Source organism: Oryctolagus cuniculus, chromosome 5 (assembly GCF_051225735.1).
Source record: "Oryctolagus cuniculus isolate XC-2025 breed Fujian yellow rabbit chromosome 5, ASM5122573v1, whole genome shotgun sequence".
NCBI lineage: Eukaryota > Metazoa > Chordata > Mammalia > Lagomorpha > Leporidae > Oryctolagus > Oryctolagus cuniculus.
The window spans coordinates 154218077-154238713 of NC_142871.1; the positions used below are offsets into that span (position 1 = coordinate 154218077).

Consider the following 20637-nt stretch of genomic DNA (forward strand, 5'->3'; position numbering starts at 1 on the left):
ATACAGGTTTAACAAAATTCTTACCAGCATCATGGCAAGACTTTTTGTTGCTACAGACAATATTATTCCGAAGTTTATACAGAAAGCCAAGCTAAAATAATCATTAAGCCTACAGAGGAGAAATCAGCCTACCTGATTTCAAGACTATTAAGTAAGAGTGACACACTGGTAGACAGAGAGATCCATAGGTTAATACAGCAGAATAGAGAAATAAACATAAATATTTCCAATTGGATTTGACAAAGTCCTGAAGTAACTCCAAGGAGGAAAAATAGACATTTCTTGCAATTGGACATCTACAGCCATAAATCAATCCATAAATCATACCTTACATGAAATTTAACTCAAAATGGATCTTGGATATAAGTTTAAAACTATAAAGCTAAAAAAAAAAAAAAAAATAAAAAAAAGCATGGTGGAAAATCCTTGAGCTCTAGAGGTAGGCAGTTTTTAGAACTGATGCGGAAACACCTGGCGGCTCCGCTGGTCTTGTTTTTATGTGACTGAAAATGGAAGGAAAGAGGGCAGGAACAAAGGAAGGAGGAAAGAAAATGAGAGGAAGGGAGGGAGGAAAAAGAGGGAAGCCGTGAAGACGGAGGATGACGCGGGGGGGTGGGGGGAGGAAAGGAGAGAGAGAGCGAGCGAGCGAGCCCGGGGTCCGCAGACGGTGTGGGCGGGCGAGGAGCCGGGAGCGGCTGGTGCCTGGCCCCGCAGCGCCTCCTCTGTGTGGGCGACACGCAGGGGCGCCCATGGCGCGTGGAAGAAGTCGAGCTAAAGGCGCTCTTCAGCCACAAGCCCACCCGCCTCCAGCCCTCGGTGTGCCGAGGCGGTCGCAGCTTTCAAAGCTCCTCGGGGCCGTCGGGAGCACGAGTGTGGTGGCGATTTTAGCGTCGGGGGATGCCGGTGAGATCGCTGGACTTGCGATGTGCTTGCCTCTTTAGCACTTCAGGGGCGGATAGGAGTGTCTTTTTAGGTTGTTGGACTTAACATACAAAGCGTACAAGACAATCAAGGCAAGGGAGCAGCAGAGTATTTTGAATTCGGAAGTTTTCAGAAGTGCTACTGGCTTGTTTCTAAGTAGTTGGGTCGGTAGGGACGCAGGATTTAGACTACGAAGGTTAGGAGTGTGAACCCCTGGATGAGTCTAACGGCTTCGTCTTTTCTTCGCAGGTTTCTTTCTAGACTCCCATGTGTACTTTGGCAGAGGGTCCCAATGTTGCCCATGTCCCGCTTCTTGAAGCATAAGGAGTGGGAAGAACCAGTTATCGTACAATTAGGAGGCCCTTAGAAGAGTAGAAAGACGGCAGTGGCTTGGGCGTGCGGAGAAGACAGCAATGCGAAGGCAGCAGAAGGCGGGTAAGATGGAAGATTTCTTCCAGGGAGGGCGTCTCCCAGTGCCTACGCTGACTTCCTTCACAGAAAACTCACGGACTTTTTCCCGTGACCTCCAAAGTCATCAAAAATACTGAGGCTCTCAAAGAGAGGAGAAACCCACTCTCTATTCCTGAAGTAGGCAAAACCAGGCCCTGTTCAGCTTCCTCGGTGGCTTGAGTCCTGGATTGAACAGGATCTGGAGACCCCGGCGGGGGGGCGGGGTGGGGATGACTGGCTCCTCAGCGTACACCTGACTCTGAGTGTCTCCTCCGACTTTCACAGTTTCTCAAACTTTAGCAGCAGCATCACCGGACTCCACTCTGAGTTCTTGATGCAATAGATTTGGAATTGGTCCTGGAATCTGACATTCCACTTGAGAAACCCTAAATGCCCCTAACAGAAATCTTTGTTCAATGTCCACTGCGGTTAATATCCCGCTGTTTGTTTAATGTGTCTGAAGAGAAAGAGTGGCTAATAGAAAGAGAGATTACGTGGAATATCTGCATTATCTCATTCAAAAAACTCCATCCTAAAACAAATAAATAATTGGGCCCACGATATGCAGCCAAGCTGACTTCACCAGTATTCCTCCCAAATACCTGCAAAGGATATTTTAACTGCAGAAGAAAATCCAGGACATCCCAGCCTGACAAAGAATGGCAGTTAGACTGATGAATTTGGAGCAAACATTGCCTTCTGTTTGCTCTTTATGATACATAGATTCAACAGGAAATGTGTACACAGGTAGAAGCCGTTTTGGAACCATAAAGCATTGGAAATTCTTAAAAGTTTTCATCTGTGGATCAGAAATTCCTAGGAATTCCTTACTCATACAAACCAGATGTGATTGGACTGATGAAGAAAGAACAGAGGGAATATTTGTTTGGTTACCAATGGAAGTGCTCAACACACCTTGGGATCCACTTGCCTTCTTCTGTTTTCCATTCTGACTGTTGCTGCTTCGGCTGTGGACCTCTGTTTGCTGCTAATGGAGATTCACAGGACACATTTTTTTTTTTTTTAATTTGAAACAAGGAAAATAGGGTGACAGAAGGAATGTAGAGAAAGGAGTCTTGTGGAATATCAGTTGGAAATGTGTTATTCCCTGTTTATTTCTCCTGTTGTCATATTGGAAGGTCTCTAATTTCCCCATAGTCTGCATCCCAGTGACCAGCGACCTGCCACTCACTTATCTAAAAAGACTCAGGAGCCACAGCAGTCCTTGTTCATTGCTGGATGGAGTTTTCCCCTGCGCTTTCTGCCTAGAGACTGGTCGAGAAATCAGTCAACAAATACTTGTACTTCTGCTCTGTTTATTTGGCCCAGAAAACAAAAATAACTATAATAAAATGTTCACAGGGCCCTTTTTTCCCCCTTCTTCTCGTCTTTCTGTCTCTTTAGTGATAGTACAAAATGGGAGCCAAAGTGAGTTGGAATCCCTTTGTTGAGTTCTCTGTCTTCTTTCTGCTCTCCCAATCGTCTTAGCTGATGTGGAAAGTCACAGCATAGAGATGCAGGAGAAAAATTCAAGGCAAACTACAGGTTGAGGTTTTGCTTCCTATGTGTGCATAAACGGAAATTTAAAAAAAAAAAAAAAAGAGGAAAAAAAGGGTTAGGAGGCTAAAACTGTTTTCTTGAAAAAGCAGTTAAGCTGAGTCAGGATAGACTCAACACATAACATGGAGGTGCCGGGGATTGAACCCGGGGCCTCATACATGCAAAGCATGCGCTCTACCACTGAGCTACACCCCCACTGATAAAAATAGGTTGATGGTTAATACTTCTCTAGAGTAACTTTTGTTTTCTGTGGCTTTCCATCTCCGATAACTGGGGCTAGTGGTTAATGTTACTACTCAACAACATCGGCGACTGGCTTGGGCAGAAGGGACCAGCAGAGGATACAGATTGTAGTGTGAAACCCAAAATGGAAGGTAAAAGATGGGAAACACGTGTTAGGTAATACTCACAAGAAGTTTCCATTGTGGCTTTAATATACCACGTTGGTAAGGTCTCCTTCTACTGTGCCTGGCAAAGAATCAACTCCCTATTTTCAATTCTTATGATTTCTTCCATATATGTCCTATCCTGAGACATAAGGCTATTGAAATCCCGTTTTCCCTGCCTAAAACACTTCGTATTTGTTGCTCACTCAATTGGAATATTAACGAGTGCATTTGTGACGAAAATTCGAGAGCGAACTTTGAGAATTTCATCTTAAGGATCTTTTTGCTCCGGATCTAGGCACCCGGATTAGGCCATCTAATTTAGGAGGCCCTGCCAAGGGTCCTGAAGGGAAATTGATAAAGTCTCAGTGAAACAATAGATTCAAGGAAGGAGGAAAGGTTTGAATTATGAGAGGGAGAGCAATGACAAACAGAAGATTTACAGAATAAAGAGAAAAAAAATCACACTGGCAGCCAGAAGGAAGCGCAGACATGGAAAGATTTAATAATTCTTTTGGGAATGAGAGAAAATCTCAATGATGGAAAAATGGACTATTTTGCTTATCTATGGGAATTCTTGGGTTTTAAAACTTTAAAAAATGCTCTGTGTCAGTTAACTTATTTTTGGAAACTATACAACCAAAGAGAGAGTGCAATATTGTTCATATAATATATTTGTAAACATCACCTTGATTGGATTTGCCAAAAAAAACACACACAGCAAAACTGGTAGTTATTGATTGGATTTGCAAAACCCAGTGAGTGATATTTGCACTTCGGTGATGCAAAGTACATTGACTGTATGTTAGCACAGCTGCCGAAACCCGGGATCGAACCAGGGACCTTTAGATCTTCAGTCTAACGCTCTCCCAACTGAGCTATTTCGGCAACCTGAAGTCACACCCTCTAGCCATTCTCCCAAATATCAAAATTTGCATTTTATATACCGTGTTCTCATTCTTCAACAGCTAACTTTATGGTGCTCAGTGTCACCCACCTCTCCTCATCTTCCACCCCAAAATAATATGGACTCAACTACAATCAAGATCTAAAAACAGGATCCAGTTTTGAAGACAATGATGGGTTGGTAGAGGAAAGGGGAAAGAATAAATAAAAATAGGAAGGTGCTTTTCCACCTCTTGCTGTTCCATGACCCAAACACTTACCTGAAATATGTAAAGAACTTAAAAAATCCTTCAAAAAAGACTAAAAGCAAGAAAGAGCAAATGAGCATGCAATTGACAAAAGAGGATACCCAAAATAGCAATCAAGCAATATAAAAAGTGCTCAACATCATTAGCTATCAGGGAAATGCAAAATAAAAAATACAGTAATACTAAGTATCAGTAATATTAAATATTAGTAATACTAAAAAAATACAGTAATACTACTTTTCACCGATGTCCCTTAACACAAAAGACCTGATGATATCAATTGTTACAAGTCTGCGGAGCAACTGGGACTCTCAGATATTGCTGATACCTACACTGAGAAACTACTTGGAAATATTAACAAATTACTAAATATGCATGTAACGTATGACCTCAAAACTGCACAACTACACTATACCAAGAGAACTGCATGAGTGTTTGCCTTGAAAGACATGAACAGGAATGTTTGTAGCAGTATAGTACATTTCAGCAAAAAAAAAAACAAAAAAAAACAAAAAAAAAACAAACAAAAAAAAAAAACTAGGCGTACTCCAATGACATTTATTTTATTTTTTTTTTATTTTTTTTTATCTTTTATTTAATGAATATAAATTTCCAAAGTACGTCTCATGGGTTACAATGGCTTTCCCCCCCATACCGTCCCTCCCACCCACCACCCTCCCCTTTCCCACTCCCTCTCCCCTTCCATTCACATCAAGATTCATTTTCGATTATCTTAGTATACAGAAGATCAGCTTATTATACCTTAAGTAAGGATTTCAACAGTTTGTTCCCACACAGAAACATAAAGTGAAAAATAATAGATGAATTAATAAATCATGATGTATAGTATTTTTCCAGTGGAATACTCAAGCAATGGAAAAGCACTACAGCTACTAGCAACAACACAAATGTATCTAATTTTTTAAATGTTGAAATTTTAAAAAATCTATACTTGAATGAGTATATACTTGCTGTAGTTTGAATGTGTCGCCTCCAAAACTCAGGTGTTGGCAGTGTGATAATACTGATCTAGGGAGCCTTGTAGGAGGTCGGTAGGTTGTGAGGACGCCCATCTGGTGAGTTGGTGTGTAAAATGCAGGGTTTCCCTCAATTTACCAAAGCATAAAATTATTTATAATGTGCCATCTCTCACAGCTGGTCTTTTGGGGAACCCATTTTGGCGAATGTTGGTCTGGCACAGGTGATACTGTCTTGGAAGTCAGACAGGAGAGAAGTACCCGGTGCTGAGTTCTGAATGTTTTTAGGCATTGCTGAAAGGGCTAAGCATGGTACCAGAAATGCCGGTTTACCAACTTCAGAATTTCTCCCTAATCTGGACTCGGCCCCAGGACTTAAAGAAAAACACCGAAGTTGTAAGAACTCACTGATACAGTGAGTGTAGGAAAACTGTAGCCAACTGTCCTCTCTGGATAAGAAAAGCAAGACTGATTGATTGATTTAGGGGCCGAGGCAGAAGGAGGGAGAGCAGTTTTCCATCCACTGGTTCACTCCAGCCAGCATTTTGGAATTCTGGGAAGACTGGGATTCGGGTCCAGTCTTTTTGTTTGAAGATGATTTTTTTTAAAAATTAACACCTTTGGTAAACATTTACTACTTGTATATTTGCATAGGGTACACCGCAATTTTTCAACACGTGTACATAGTATAAGCCTTTTAAGCCAATTAGCCTGTCACTAATGTGTTTTGTAACCTGCAGCTTGTACCTAAGAAACGGTTTGGTTTTTTCTCTTTTTTGCCCATCTGGAGATATTAGACATTCTTACATCAATTTAGCAGGAGCTCCTCCTGCTAAATCATATAGAATCAATGTTGGGTTTTCTGAGTTTCAGAAACTTCCTGCTGCCTTGGGACCACCTGGGAGCGAATTGTAATAAATTTTCTGGACAGTTCTGAAACCGTCTCCTGCTCCCTAAGAATCGAGGCTTCTTGCTTTTACCCAACATCCTAAAGATTTATTTCTTCCTCTCCGACGGTCGGAACCTTCCCGGAAACTGGGAAGACGACTCGCCCGCTCTCGGTTCGCCTCAGCCGCGGGTCTCTCCAACCCCGTCCCGCCTCAGCCTCTGGGAAAGAAAAAACTTGGCAAGCGAGGTGGAAATACAGATCTTCAAGTGGCGTAGGCGGGTCGGGGTGCGCGCTGGACTCCTCGGGAGTGGAGCCGGGGCAAGGCGGAGGGGGCACTGAGCGTCAGCCAGGCCGGGAAGGGCGGAGACGCGTGGGGTGAGGTAGAGGAGGCAAATGGGGTCGAGGAAGAAGGGTAAGCCTGTCCCAGAAGAGAACCTGGCTCGTGGGGCGCGGGCCTGGGAGTTTGAGAGCGCCCCGCAGCCCTCGGTGGCTGGCCAGAGCGCTGTGCAGGGACCGCGTCGGGTTGCGCTTTAATTCTGACAGTGGTAGCTGCAGAGGGAGCCGCAAGGATTGCCCGATTCTCTGGGGAGCAGGAGTGGGGTGCCTGCTGCCTCGGAAACGGCGGGAGCGTCTGGTTTCTTTAGGTTTTGCTTGACAGGCAAAAGATGAGAGCCCCGCTTTGCGCCATGTATTTCTGTTAGAAAGAAGCCTGTTGAAACGCAGCTTTTCTCCGGAAGAAGCGTCCTGGCGCGGTTGCACCGAGCTCCTGAACTCCTCGCGGGCTGCTCACGGTTCCAACAGCGGGGAAGCGCAGAACTGTGGCTGCGCACAAACAGAGCCGCGGGGCCAGGGGCATTGTCTGCACCAACAGGGAGGAGTGAATCTCTCACAAGGGGGATGACCTGATAATGGACTTCGGGTGGCTTGTGAGCACCTAGCGTAAGGCCACCACAAAATGCAGCCAACACTGGAGTTAGATGAAAGGCTTATTGATAGGTGGGGAAGCTGGAGGGGCTGGGTGGTGAGGGCAAGCGAGTAAGGGAGCGCAGGTTCGGTTTGGGAAGCAGATCCTGTTAAACCTTTGCGGGAGGGCAAGGAGATAGGAGCGGCCAATTCCATTAGGGCGGTGGTGGAGCTGACACCTGGGGTTGGGTCATTCGGTCACCTGGCGTCCAGCAATGGCAGTGGGGGCTAGAGCCAAGGATGGTGTCTGAGGCATAGATCACACCACAGATAAGACTGTGCCATTTTATTAACATTCCCCCTTTTGTATCTTATAAAGCAAGTGTTGTATGGGATTAGATCAGCCCCAAAAGTCCAGGAAGGGTGGAGGGACGATGATCTGTCTTTAGAGCTACTTCCTGCTAACAAGGGTGACGAGTTACTCTCCGCTGGCATGGGGCGATGCCTCAAGCTGTGATCTCCTGGTTGGGGAGCCGAGTAGATCCCTATAGCAGTATTTGGTTGATTGATTGCCAGGTTGGTGAAGGCTGTGGTTCGTTCTATCATCACCTTCTGTAAACACTTAAACAGACAAAGCAGTACAGCAGCCAGGATTAAAATAGCAGCCAATGGTCCTAGTAATAGCATTAACCAAGTAATAAGAGGATTTCACAGAGGAGAGGAAATTGGGGGCGGGGGGTGTCCCTGGACCCCAGTGAAGACTGTTAGATGGCTGTGGTTTTATATGGCCTGACTGGTTAACATAATAACAACCCTGTTAAGGTCAGTCTGTTCCTCAGTACCACACCTGTTGGAGACCTCAGATGGTATCAGCTAAGGTCTCAGTGGACCTGGTGATCTCCTCTTGTAACTGTTTGGAGTTGTAATGGCATTGAGATGACGTTGTGGCCCAAAGCCATTCCTGAGATCACTACTGGGGAGAGGCAGGCTGCAAAGCTGATCCCAACCAAGATTGGGAGAAAGGCCACTCATCTCTTGTGGGTAGAGGGGCTTGTCTGTAGAAAAATTCTGGACAATCATACTATGTTAGTTGGGGAGAGGACCATCAATACACCAGGTCGGGAGTAGAGCCATTGATGTAAGAGCAGAGGGTATGATTACAAAGGAATGAGGCCCTAAGTGGGCTAGACAGGGTCTAGAACAAAGTCATTATTGGAGGACCTAAGAAAGGTGCTCTATAAACCATGAATAAGTTTCCTGATTGAGAGGCAAATAGAAACTGACAGAAGGGGCTTGATAATAATCAGGTGGGCTTTAGGGCCTTGCCAGTTATGAGGCCCCGACCTATCTATCTCCTTATATGGGGTACATAATAAGGGAGGTGTGAACCTCCTGTGGAAGGCACCCTGTTGACTTCAGTTACCTAGCTGGCCTGGGAGGAGAGCTGGCCAGGTAAAGGCAGGTGGCATCTCTAACAGGAAATTTACAGTTCTGCCTGCAATGTTATTGATCCTACTTGGCCGTCCCCTCAGCAGCGGTGGTTACTTTGGAAGCTGGGCTGAGTGAAGGGCTTTTCAGCTTGGAGCCAGTAAGATCTGTGGCTCTGACCTGGGTGTCCTTCGACTCCAGGGCAGGTCCATTTCCAGTGATCCAACTCTTGGCTGGCAGAGCTGCCAGGACTCTTCATAAGCTGACTTCTGCTGAAGCCCAGGCTTACCACATTGGAAGCCACTGCAGTGGACTGGCCTGTTGGGTCTCCTTGATGGGAGATCACTGTGCAAAGCAGCCATTATGGGCCTGCCACCCATCTTTACATAGCTTCTGATGCCCAGCCTTCTTTTCCTCTGGTTTTTGTTAAAGCAGACCAGAGGATGCAAGTCAAGGGAGTGCTCAAGTCCCATCTCTAATCTTTGGTGGCCTAAACTAGAAGTCTACAGTCACAGGCATGTTCTGATAGTGGTTTTTCTGTGAGGTAGACAATGCCCATGAGGAAAGCTATGTCCTCACTTTAAAACTTTCCCTCCCTTTGTTCTGAAAGGGAGGTTATGCCCATTTACTGTGCCCATGGCGAAGTAAATCTAGCCATGAAATCATAATTTAAGCACTCATTTAACCTATGCTATTATTACAGAAAAATGTTAGCCATCCCTTTTATAGGATTAAACTGTACATCCCTGGAGAGTACTTCAATATAGAGTCAGTTTCCCATCTTGAAGAGAATAGAGAAATGAGGCAAAAAGTCAGGATTTCCAGATAGTTTACTGATAATAACTATCAAATGAAACTTAGCAAGCAGTTTCAACCACTAAATAACAACATATGACAACATTTACCAGAATGTTTAATGTAAATCAATGCTTTATGAAAACATTTATCAGAATCTATACATTTTAAGACAAGAATACATGTATTTGGAAACATCTCTTAAATATCTAACATGGTGTAACTTGTTTGACCAGCAAACTCAAGCACAAACATGTCAATGACTTAAGCAGTTTTAGGTTCTTTTTACCAACAAATTCAAAATATTTGATACAGATTCAGGACACAAACCAAAATGTGTCTTCAATTAGCTTAGCAGTTTAAATTTATGAGCAATCTTTTATCTGTAAGCAATTAAAACAGTTCTTAATAAATGTTCCCATGAAGACATCCAATATATATATACACATATAACATACAAGATAGAACAATAAAGCAGTTTCAACAATAGCTTCTTAAAATCCCTAACTTTTTAAAAATTACCAATTGATTTGAATTATATTCTGCTCTTAATAACCTCGATTAACCATACTTTCTCTCAGTTGGAACCTGTAGTGCATTATCAGTTTCACCTGCTTACAGAGCCATTCCAAGGTACTTAATACGATAGAAGTCACTAGAAAAAGTCCATCGGAACCTATAGGAGGACACAGTTAAACACAGAAGCAACAGTGTTTTAGTTTTATGAGCAGCAAGTCTGATTTATAATATTTGGAGGAGAACACAAACTATGGATGACAGAAGACTTTAAATAGCCATGTCTTAAAATTATAAACTTATTCACCAACAAGAGGCACTTGCTCACAATATTTTTGAAAGCACCTGTAGGACTTTATAGCCCTTTTAGGTCTATGGGTCTTTCTCATTAAGATAACCATCATGTCTGGTAACACAAGATCATTAGACTTTCTAACTTTTGGGCATTTGTATAGTAGCATTTCACATTATCATAACTTTAAATTTAGCACCACTTCACATCTTGATAGTACCTTTAATATAATCTGAATAGCCTGCTTCGTTGGTGTCTCTGCAAGATGAGAGACATATCGTTTGACATTTCCAGGGGCCTAGCTGGAAATATCAAAGTCCAAATTCTTTGGAACTTTCATTTTTTGAATGCCTGTCAAGGATGCATAGAAGGCTTAAAATATCTGATATAAACAAGATCCCTTAACATCATCACATAATATAGACCAGATTTGAGCATTGTTACAAAGTGATTACTCAAATGCTTTAGAATGAGTATATATTCAAACAAATTATAACTCCTTTAAAACTCAGTTGTTTCTAAACAATAGAGAACACAATAAATTATTTTAACAGAACACAAAATTGTCTCTCTTTGGTTGTTCCAAACATCTAAAATAAAACCTTAAATTTTCATATTCCATAACTTGGAACAGTTTTAACAGTCAGAATGAGAGAAGAGAAAATAGCTTACTGGAGCTGGCTAGAAAAATGACAGAGTCCCAATTAAACAAAACTATTAAAAGGAGATGCTGCAGCATTTAAACAGTTTTTAAGATGATTTCAAGATATTGTGAAAACCTCATTGCTTTAACAGAGGATAAGATTCTAGTTCTATGTGAGACAATAGCTTTTGCTTTCCATATACTTGATGTACATTTTGAAATAACCCTTTAGAAATCTCCAAATTAAGACATTTTCTAAATAAGATAACACATTAAATTTCAACCTTAGTTACTTTCAAGCAATATTGAACTATTTTCATATGGACAATTTATGAAAACATGTTAGCAAATGCAAATAGCTTTTTACACAGAATATAAGGTGCTAAGAGTACCAAAGTCTACAGTTAGACACATTTATCTCATTTGCTTTACCCAATTTATATTTACCAATTACACTTGGATGACTGAAGATGCGGATATTATACCATACCTCTATCTGAATTATAGATTTCTACTCCTTTTATAAAACTCTAGCTATAAATTGGTAACATTAAACCAGAGACTGCAAAATCTACTTTAGGTGCTATAATGAGTATTGATTACCCATTGTTGTTTCATCGAGTACTGATTACCCATTGCTATATCATTGGAAACCTGCTAAAACAGATTGCAAAACAAGTTCAATAAGTTACAAAGCTATATTTTCAAGGCAGCAATCTTCCTGGGTTCAAAGGGAGAAATTCCTTTAAACTCAATGTCCACTTACTGTTGAACCAAATTCTCATGCATGAGATTGTGATTTACCAAGGACATCTTTTTAGACTTTAATTGAATTTGCTTCTAGTTTTCCTTTTACCCAAAGAACACCTTAGGCCAATGGTGCCCTAGTCAATGGTCAGCTAGTTGGGACTGCCTCTGAAACAAAAGTTCAGGCAGCTTCCAGACAGGTCCCACGGGTGACTGTGGACTAAGGGCTGATGTGCCAGGGACAAGAAGTCCAGTGCAGATTATTCACCATTATGTTAGGTTTAATGGGAGAGAGCATCCACCAGAGCAGATGGGCACCCCTTGAGAGATTCCTAAGGAGGAGAATCTGATAGCTGACAGAGTAGGGGGAAGTTAAGGAAAAGGAGATATGTCTGGAAATGGTAATCAATCCAGTGAGCTGGCTGTTTGAAGGACCAGTCTAGGAAAGGCTCACTAATGGGACAAGGAAATCGAGTTTGTAGGGACTGAGAAGATTTGAGCATAGCTCCAGTCTCACCAACAGATTACTCTCTGAGGAGGGAAGAATAGAAATGCAGTTAGTTTTCAGCCAACCCCTGACAGGCCCCAAACCCATCAAAAGACCTGATTATCCTGTCTGGCTTGCTCATAACAAAACAAAAGAGCCATCAGAAGGGTGGGCTAGGTGATTTGAGAGCTCTAGAGGATGCTACTCTTAAGGTAAAATTGGAACAGGAAGGGGAGGGGTGAAGAAGGCTGTTCCCAAACTTGCCTTTGCTTCTCCAGGAGGAGGGTGTTAGACAGGATCATAGATAAGGCAGGGGGAGTAGACTTTGGACAAGGGCTGGTTCTGAGATAAGGTTGGAATTCCCAGGCAGGAGGGAGAGGTATAGTGAGCAAGCCAGAACAGTGAATGTTGAATAAAGGGGTTTTGGCTTTTTAATGAGAGCTTTGGAAGTTAAGAGAATTGGAGCTGGAGGTTTAGAGCTGAGATAGAAGAAAGCTTAGACATAGGGAACTTTTTCCACTTTCTCAAACACTCACAGACATGATAAAGATCCTGAATAGTGTCAGGGTCAAACGTGGACTGGTTGTCAAGGTAGGAGACAACTGAGAGGAGGGCGGGACAGAACGTGGGTCAAAGAAGTTCCCAGGGTGACCTGTGGAGTTGGACTGGTGGGTATTGAGGGTCCCCAAGATCATGACCATCTGACGGGGAGGGTATGAGAACAGATTGTGGGTTGTCACCCATGCACCCACTGGAGCCCAAGGCCTAGAACCCATGGAAGGTGTAGAGACCATGGGAGGTTGTGGTGCCTGAACCAGGACTTTGAGATAAAGCAGAGTGCAACCATAACCCATGGTAGAAGTTGCCGAGAGAATTCCCCATTCCCTGTCTTTTGAAAGGCCGATGTGTGCATAGGGATCACAGAGCATTCAGTGGCATGGAGGAGGTCCAGGGGTGTGTTTTGTGGCTGGCGCAAATCCAGGATCCTGAAGCAGCTCAGATCCCCTGGGGGAGAGCAAGGTCAATGGGGAGCCAGGATCTGAGTCATGACACCAATGTAAGGCCACCACAAAACACACCAAACACTGGAGTTAGAGGAAAGTTTTGTTGTCAGGAGGGGGAAGCCTGACTGACCAGGAGTAAAGAGAGCACCTGTAAGGGAAGCAGGTCCTGTTACATCTCTGCCAGGGGACATGAAATTAGGAGCAGGGAATCCCATTAGGGTGGTGGAAGAGCTGACACCTGTGGTTGGGCCATCTGGTCACCTGGCTTCCAGCTATGGTGGCCATGGCTAGAGCTGAGGATGGTGTCCTGGGTATAGATGGCACCATAGATAAGACTGTGCCATTTCACTAACACCTAGGAGGTGAGAGACAGGCGCAGTTTGGAGTGTGAGAACAGGATGGGATGCACTGTGGAAAGACTGTCATTGCTTGGCTTCTATAAATGTAGGAAGTGACTGCTTTTCTGCTTTCTGGAAATTTAGTACAGCTTTGGGCAAAACAGTGGCAGAGAAAAGATTACCTCGGTTCTGTGTCTCACATGGAAAACAAATTTCCAAGTGGACAAGGCAGAGAGAAAAGCGAGATTTGTTTAAGTTGGAGACTTCCTGGCAGAGTGGCCAGGAGGGGGGCTCCAAGAGAGGCAAAACCCAAAGGGGCTGATGGTAGTGGGGTTTTTAACACAATTTTGGGAGAAAGAAAAAAAAAACTGACTCAGTTAATAATCACTTCCAAGATGGGGACAAAACCTATCAACAGACCTGATTTGTAATCTTATTTGCCCTGTGTGGCTTGCTCATGATAAAACAAAAAGCCATCTGAGGGATGGGATGGGTAATTTGTTTTCAAAATAAACTTGAACTCAGGATGGACTCGCCACTCTCTTGCTAGTCTCATGATAAAACTGGAAGCTCCCAAGGAGTGGGGCAGGCACTTTTGACCTTGCTAAAGAGAACTTTTGGGGGAAGCAAGCATTTTGCACCCTCAGTGTCCACCAGGACCAACCTGACTGCCTATTAACCCATCTGACTCTTCACAGTATCTTGTCTGCCCCCAGTTGGTGGAATGAAATAAGGCTCAAAATACATTTTTTTTTCTCTTGAGCAAGATGATATTACTGTGCCGGGGAAGCATCTTCCTGTGGATTTCTGCTCAATGCTGTGACACCAGAATCTAATCAAGAGTTCCGATCTGGAGATATGGATTGCTCAGCAGCGTGGAAGGCATTCCTGTCCTGGAGAATAAACTTAATGAGGTTGAAAAGCATCCACTGGGACTGGAAGAACCAAAGTTCATTTATTGTATTATGAAAAACAAGGAAATGAGCTTTCCCCTAGCCTGATCTTGGATCCTGGAAATCCGAGCACTTGCCTTTCAGGCCGGAAACGTCTTCACGACACCCAGAGAAGTGCTATTCGCTGTACCACAGCGGAATGGTGTACGTGCTGTCACAGATGGACAAAGCGAACCTGAAGCAGCACAGGTGCTTAGAAAGTAAGAATGCAGGTAGTGGACGGAGCCCAGGACTTCACGCATGCTAAGCACGTGTTCTATCACTGAGCAGAACCACCTTGCAATAATGCCAATTTTCACTTGGGACTGCTGTTAAGTCATGAAAATTAAGTTAGCTTGTGTTTTCACTTCTGCTATTTCTAAATTCCCTACCCTGTGCTATTTCTTTTACACATGGCTGTACCAGAAGAAAGATACCTTAGTGACACAAGGAATGATGCCTCCTGATTTATGGGCTGGCCACAATCAGCCAGCCCCAAAGATCGCCTGGAGCCTGCTTCCACTGCTTCCACTTGAGTGATCGTGGGCCTGCAATGTCTCTTGCAGCTTTTCTGAGAAGAATTTTCTGTGTTCTTTCGCTTCTTGGAAACACAATAATGTTCCACATAATCAAAAACTGAAACTGACTCAGGTGCATGTGAAAATACTCTGAAATTCAACACAAATGGGAACAAATCTAACTGCATGTCAAAAGAATAACAAAGGCATTGAAGAGAAAAAGAACTGATCTAAGAAAAGACTGATCTCATTGAAAGCACAGACAGCAAACACACCTTAAACTCTGTAGCAGAGCTGTTTTTTGTACTGTTAAGGATGGAGCAATTCTGATTTGTTGTGTGAATTTTAAGATTGAGAAAATGAGTCTATATATTCATGTATTTTATGTATGAATGTGTGTGTGTTGAAACAAAGGCTTTCACTGTGGAAGAAGAGGGAAAATATTGAATAGTATTGTTTATGCTACACTGGAATTAGAGACACCAGTATGGAGTTTTATGATCTATATATATAATTCAGGGCTGTGCCAGGGAACTGAAGATATATCTTGCAGTGCTAGCATGTAAGTGGTCAGAAATGGTGGGGATGATTGAGTCGAAAGTCTACAGAAGGCTGCTTGAACAGGATCTCACTGGACAAATCTGAGACACTGAGCATAAATTATGACGAATTATTTTCACCCTTGGACACTTATAAGAGCAATCTAATTCACTAAAAGCAGATTTAGAAAGCATCTTTCTTGTTTGATGATACTCAAGTTCCTTGATAGCCATGATGTTATAGGGCCATGCACTCACTAATTCCCCTAGTGTTTACTGCCCTCTCGGGCTTATTGTTGAACCAAACTTTGGGCATCGCTAAGATGAGTAGAGAAATCAGTAGGAGGACTTCTGCTTTCTCATCCTCATAACTTCACAGAAAAACAAAGGAAACTAAGGTGACTTTTCCTCAGGACTCATTTTCCCCTACACTTTCCTTTTTTCTCTTTCTCTTAATAGTTGAAAATAGAAGTCACAATGCCAAGTTTGTTAAGATGGTGTCACACTACGCTGAGTGATGCCTCCCAAAGAAATCAAACCCTGGAACCTGAAAGTGACCTTATATAGAAACAGGGTCGTCGTGGCAATGATGGCAATGTTGCTGCTGACAGCAAAAATGACCCCCAGTGGAGCTGGCTGGCTTCACTGCTCTGGTGACCACCTGAACCATCCAGGCCAAATCAGCGCTGGCCATCCCCTGTACTGGATGGCCACACAGCTCACATTGCTTGCAAGTTTGCTGAGCTTAAGGGAGTGATCATGATTCTGATAAGAAGCTGGAAGATGGCCCTAAATTCTTGAAATCTGGCAATGCTGCCATTGTTGATTCAACACTGGTGGGCCCATGTGTGTTGAGAGGTCTCTGACTTCCCTCTTCTGGGTCATTTTGCTTTGTGATGTAAAACAGGCAGTTGCTGTGGATGGGATCAGAGCAGTGAACAAGAAGACTGCTGGAGCTGGGAAGGGCACCAAGTCTGCCCAGAAAGCTCAGAAGACTGAATGAACACTACCCCTGGTACCTGCCACCTCACTCCTAATCAGTGATGGAAGAATTGTCTCAGAACTGTCTCAATTGGGCATTTAAGTTCAATAGTAAAAGACTGGTAAATAAAAACACATCATAAAACATTCAGCAGAAATGGAGAATGTTTTGTGGACCTTCCTGCACCCGTGTGGGAGACCCAGAAGAAGCTCCTGGCTCCTGGCTTCAGTTCGGCACAGCTCAGGCCGTTACAGTCATCTAGGGAGTGAATTAGCAGATGGGAGACTTCTCTCTCTGCCTCTGCCTCTCTGTAACTCTGCCTTTCAAATAAATAAATAAATCTTAAAAAAAAAAAAAAAAAAGCACTTTTTAAGGGAAACAACTTGACCAAAAATCTGTCACAGAATTTTGAGACGCATTAAAACCAAGTTTAATGAGATAAAAAAAATTCCTCTCCGATAGATAGCACAGCTGTCTCAGGTCAAGTTACTTGAGTAACCATCTAGAAAAGTCAATTCCCAGGTAAGCGTGAAGTAGTGGGAACAAAGTGGAAGTTCATGAGCTTTGAGATCTTCAGTGGACACAGCTGTCCCTGCAGCAGTGGGACCCTAAATTCGCTGATGAAAACGACTCCATCTTCCAGCCTGGAAGGCCGCTGTCGGGTCACCGCCAAGCAGTCAGGAAACAAAGACAAGGAGGGGAACTGACAGCTTGCAATTTTTCTTTCGTGAAACCTTCCACCTTGATCTTTTCTCCTGCTTCTTAGATGCAGAACACTGTAAAATGGAACCAAACGGGCCTGGCCTGGTTAATTGGGCGACGCCATTGCGGTCCCTCTCCTTGGTCTATCTTTTCCTTTCCCGGCGGTGCCAAGCTCAAGTAGAAACGGGCAGCACTTCCACGAGCGGCGGCACTAATTTGAGCAGCACATTGAAGTGAAACAGGTTCACTTTCTGTTTGAGAAAGGGAACTGACGCAGAAAAGCAAAAAGCAGCATCGCTCAAAAGCAAGACAAAAAGTGGAGGTGCCGGGGATTGAACCCGGGGCCTCGTGCATGCTAAGCACGCGCTCTACCACTGAGCTACACCCCCTCGGCCTGCAATTTCTCTCGGGAATATATTCAAGCAGAGGAGGGCTTGTTGCTAGGCACCAGCGGCGTTAAAATGGGGTCCACGCCATGTGACCTCGGTATCTCCCGGGTGTGCCCCGCTCGGCTGAGAGACAGGGCATCGCCCGCCGAAGGCGCCTGCCGGTCTGGGGTCGTTCCCCCGCCACCTCCGGCAGCGCCCAGATGACGCATTTTTCTCTCGTTTCTTCCCTCTCTGCTCTTTCCCCGGGTAGCAGAGACTGCGTGAGACCCCCGCGAGCAGAGAAGGCCGGGGACGCAGCCTGCGCGCTCTGGACGCGGGCCGGGAGGGGAGAGCGCGGGGCCGCGGCAGCCACTGCCGCGCGTGGCGGGCAGAAGCCGCGCCCCCGCCGCCGGAGTGAAGGCTGCGCCTTGCTCTCCGCAGGTCCGGGCTGCATCCCAGACCTCTCGCCGGAAGACATCCCTTCAGTCTCCAATGCTACTGTGCCTGCATCAGGGATAAGAAGGACACCCGTGGTCCGTGAACAGACTCTCTAAACCGACCTAGGGAGCCCCGTATTCAAGAATTAATTGGGATTTTCACTGCAGAAGGGCGTCCGGGCCCTGTGCCTTCGTCCCCACCCCCATTTTCGGTGGTACCGATAGAGCTTTCCCGAAACCGACCACCTCTCTAGCTGCTAAAACAAACTCAAAGTTCAAATAGAATACAGACAGCACTCTCTAACCATCGTGCGGTAGAGCGAGAACTTTTTAACAAAATAAAAATTCGTTCAATCTGAACTCTTTAAAACATTCTGCAAAGCAGTTTCTGGGTCAAAAAGAAAATACAGATTTTAATTGCATAATTTCTTGAAAAGAACAAAAATGCAAACGTGACGTATCAGAATCTGTGAGATAAAGATAAAGCATTAGAAAAAAATGTTTCATTCCATATCTGTAACAATAGCAATGAAAAATAATATAAATGAATCACATCACCAAATATACAACAAAATAAACAAAAAGAATGCAGAAGGAAAGGTTAATAAACACAAAACCAGAAAATGAATTACAAAAAGTAAAACTAGTTTTTTTAAAAAAGCTGGATACTTGGAACAATCAGCACAACAGACAAATCTCTGGACAGCCTAATCAACAAAAAAGAGGATAAGTGCAAATACAGTACACAGTATTAGAACCTCTGGGAGGGGACATGGCAGCCAATATGTACTGGGTCAGAAATTATTTCTACTCTGAGAATTCCTCCAGCAACCCTTATCTAATCAGACGCAAAGAAGAATTCAACAAAACTACAAGTGGCAATGTGGAAGCAATAATAGTGTGCTTTTATAGACGACGAGATTTTCCAACATGTTTATAATGCCTGTGAATAAGCATGTGAGTCCATTATCAGAGAGCTGGATCGGAAGTGGAGTAGCTGGCATTGGAACCTGTGCTCGATAGGGCATGCCAGCATTACACGTTGCAGGCAGTGGTTTAACCCACTGTGTCCCCCAAGCCGTGCCTGTCTTTTTTTTTTTTTTTTTTTTTTTTTTTTTTTTTTGAAAGGCAGAGTTACAGAGAGAGGAAGTGATGGAGAGATCTTTCATCCACTGTTTCACTCTCCAAATGGCCAAATGGCCACAGCCGTCAGGGCTGGAACATGCTGATGCCAGGAGCCAGAAGAAATTGAGGAAGAATCTGAAACAACAGTTGAGGCTGACTTGACTGATAAACAGAAACATCAATTGAAGCACAGGGAACTCTTTTTGTCCTGCCGGTATGAATCCTACCTGCAACAGGTATTGGGGAAAATGCAGTGATGCTTTTCTGAATGAGACAGAAGCTGTGTTGTCATATCTTGATAAAGAGGGTACCTTTTTCTACTCATTGGTCTATGACCCCTCAGGGAAGAAAAACTCTTTAATGTCAAGGAAAATGTGCATAAAGAAAAAAATAATGACAATGTCACATGAAATAATTAATATTAGTAAAAAGACAGAAATTATAACTTATAAAAAGAGCCAAATGGAAATTCTAGAGTTGAAAAGTACAATAACTAAGATGAAAAATTCACAAGGCTTGTATTAGTGTTTTCTGAAGAAACAATCTATGAATCATCCTGTTGAGAGAGAGAGAAATAGATGGAGAGAAAGAGGCAGATGGAAAGAGAGAAAGAAAAATTAAGAGGGGAGAGAAGGATGGAGAGAGAGAAATCTTTAGTAAGGAATTGGCTCATGTGATTTTGAAAGCTGACAAGTTCAAAATCTATGTGGACCAGTTGGCTGGAATCCAAGAGATCCAATGGTGCATGTGAACAATGCTCCTTTTGTATTATGAATTAATTCCATGGTCTGAGCACTGTGAATGGAGCTATCGGACTGGAAAACTGAGCTAAACTGACACACAAAACTGCCAGTTTCCTAGCCAATATCATAGGGAGCCCTGCAGGATACATAGGGCTTTCAAAAATTCATTTAAAAAATGAGTCATTTTCTCAAAAACTGCATGAATTTCAAAATTTCTGCACCCAAATAAATTTATCTTTTCATTTTTCCACTGACTTTTTTGAAGTATTCTCATATATACCCTCTCAGAATAGTCCTGTGGTAAGCCAAAATGGCAGGCCCTTATATCTCCACTGCAATATAAATTTTTGGAACATTTGTTTTCTGCATCTGAGATTGACCTTGGAGTGTTGGTAACACTCCCAGAAATTTAGGCAATCATTTTCCTTTGAGAGAGTATCTAGATCAGAGTTCCCAATGTCCTCCACATCTCCACATCTTAGTTATTATCTCCACAAATATTATCTCTGCTTTATTCTCTCTTATCCATTAAGTATTCTAATAACACAAATATTAAATCTTCTTACCCTCTCTTCCACCAGTACATTATTTTGTATCTCCATGCTTTCTTCTTGATAATTTCTTCTGAGTTCTTTTCCAGTTCACTAATACTCTGTAGTCATATTTAAATAGCTTTTAATTTGTCTTTTGAACTTTTAATTTTGATTAATGTATATTTTCATTATAAATAAATTTTTGATCTGCTGCCACTGGAGCTGCGGCCGGGGACTAAGCTGGATTCTCTACCACTGACCGAGAGGA

At 43.3% G+C, this 20637-nt stretch overlaps 3 non-coding genes across 3 annotated transcripts; all 3 read right to left on the reverse strand.

Moving 5' to 3' along the window:
- Positions 1-3054: 3054 nt before the first annotated feature.
- On the reverse strand, positions 3055-3126 carry TRNAA-UGC (transfer RNA alanine (anticodon UGC)). The gene has a single exon. It is a non-coding gene; the product is annotated as a tRNA-Ala (tRNA).
- Positions 3127-4132: 1006 nt separating this feature from the next.
- TRNAF-GAA (transfer RNA phenylalanine (anticodon GAA)) lies at positions 4133-4205 on the reverse strand. Its single transcript has one exon. It is a non-coding gene; the product is annotated as a tRNA-Phe (tRNA).
- A 13275-nt stretch (positions 4206-17480) lies between these two features.
- Positions 17481-17552, reverse strand: TRNAA-AGC (transfer RNA alanine (anticodon AGC)). The gene has a single exon. It is a non-coding gene; the product is annotated as a tRNA-Ala (tRNA).
- Positions 17553-20637: the final 3085 nt, after the last annotated feature.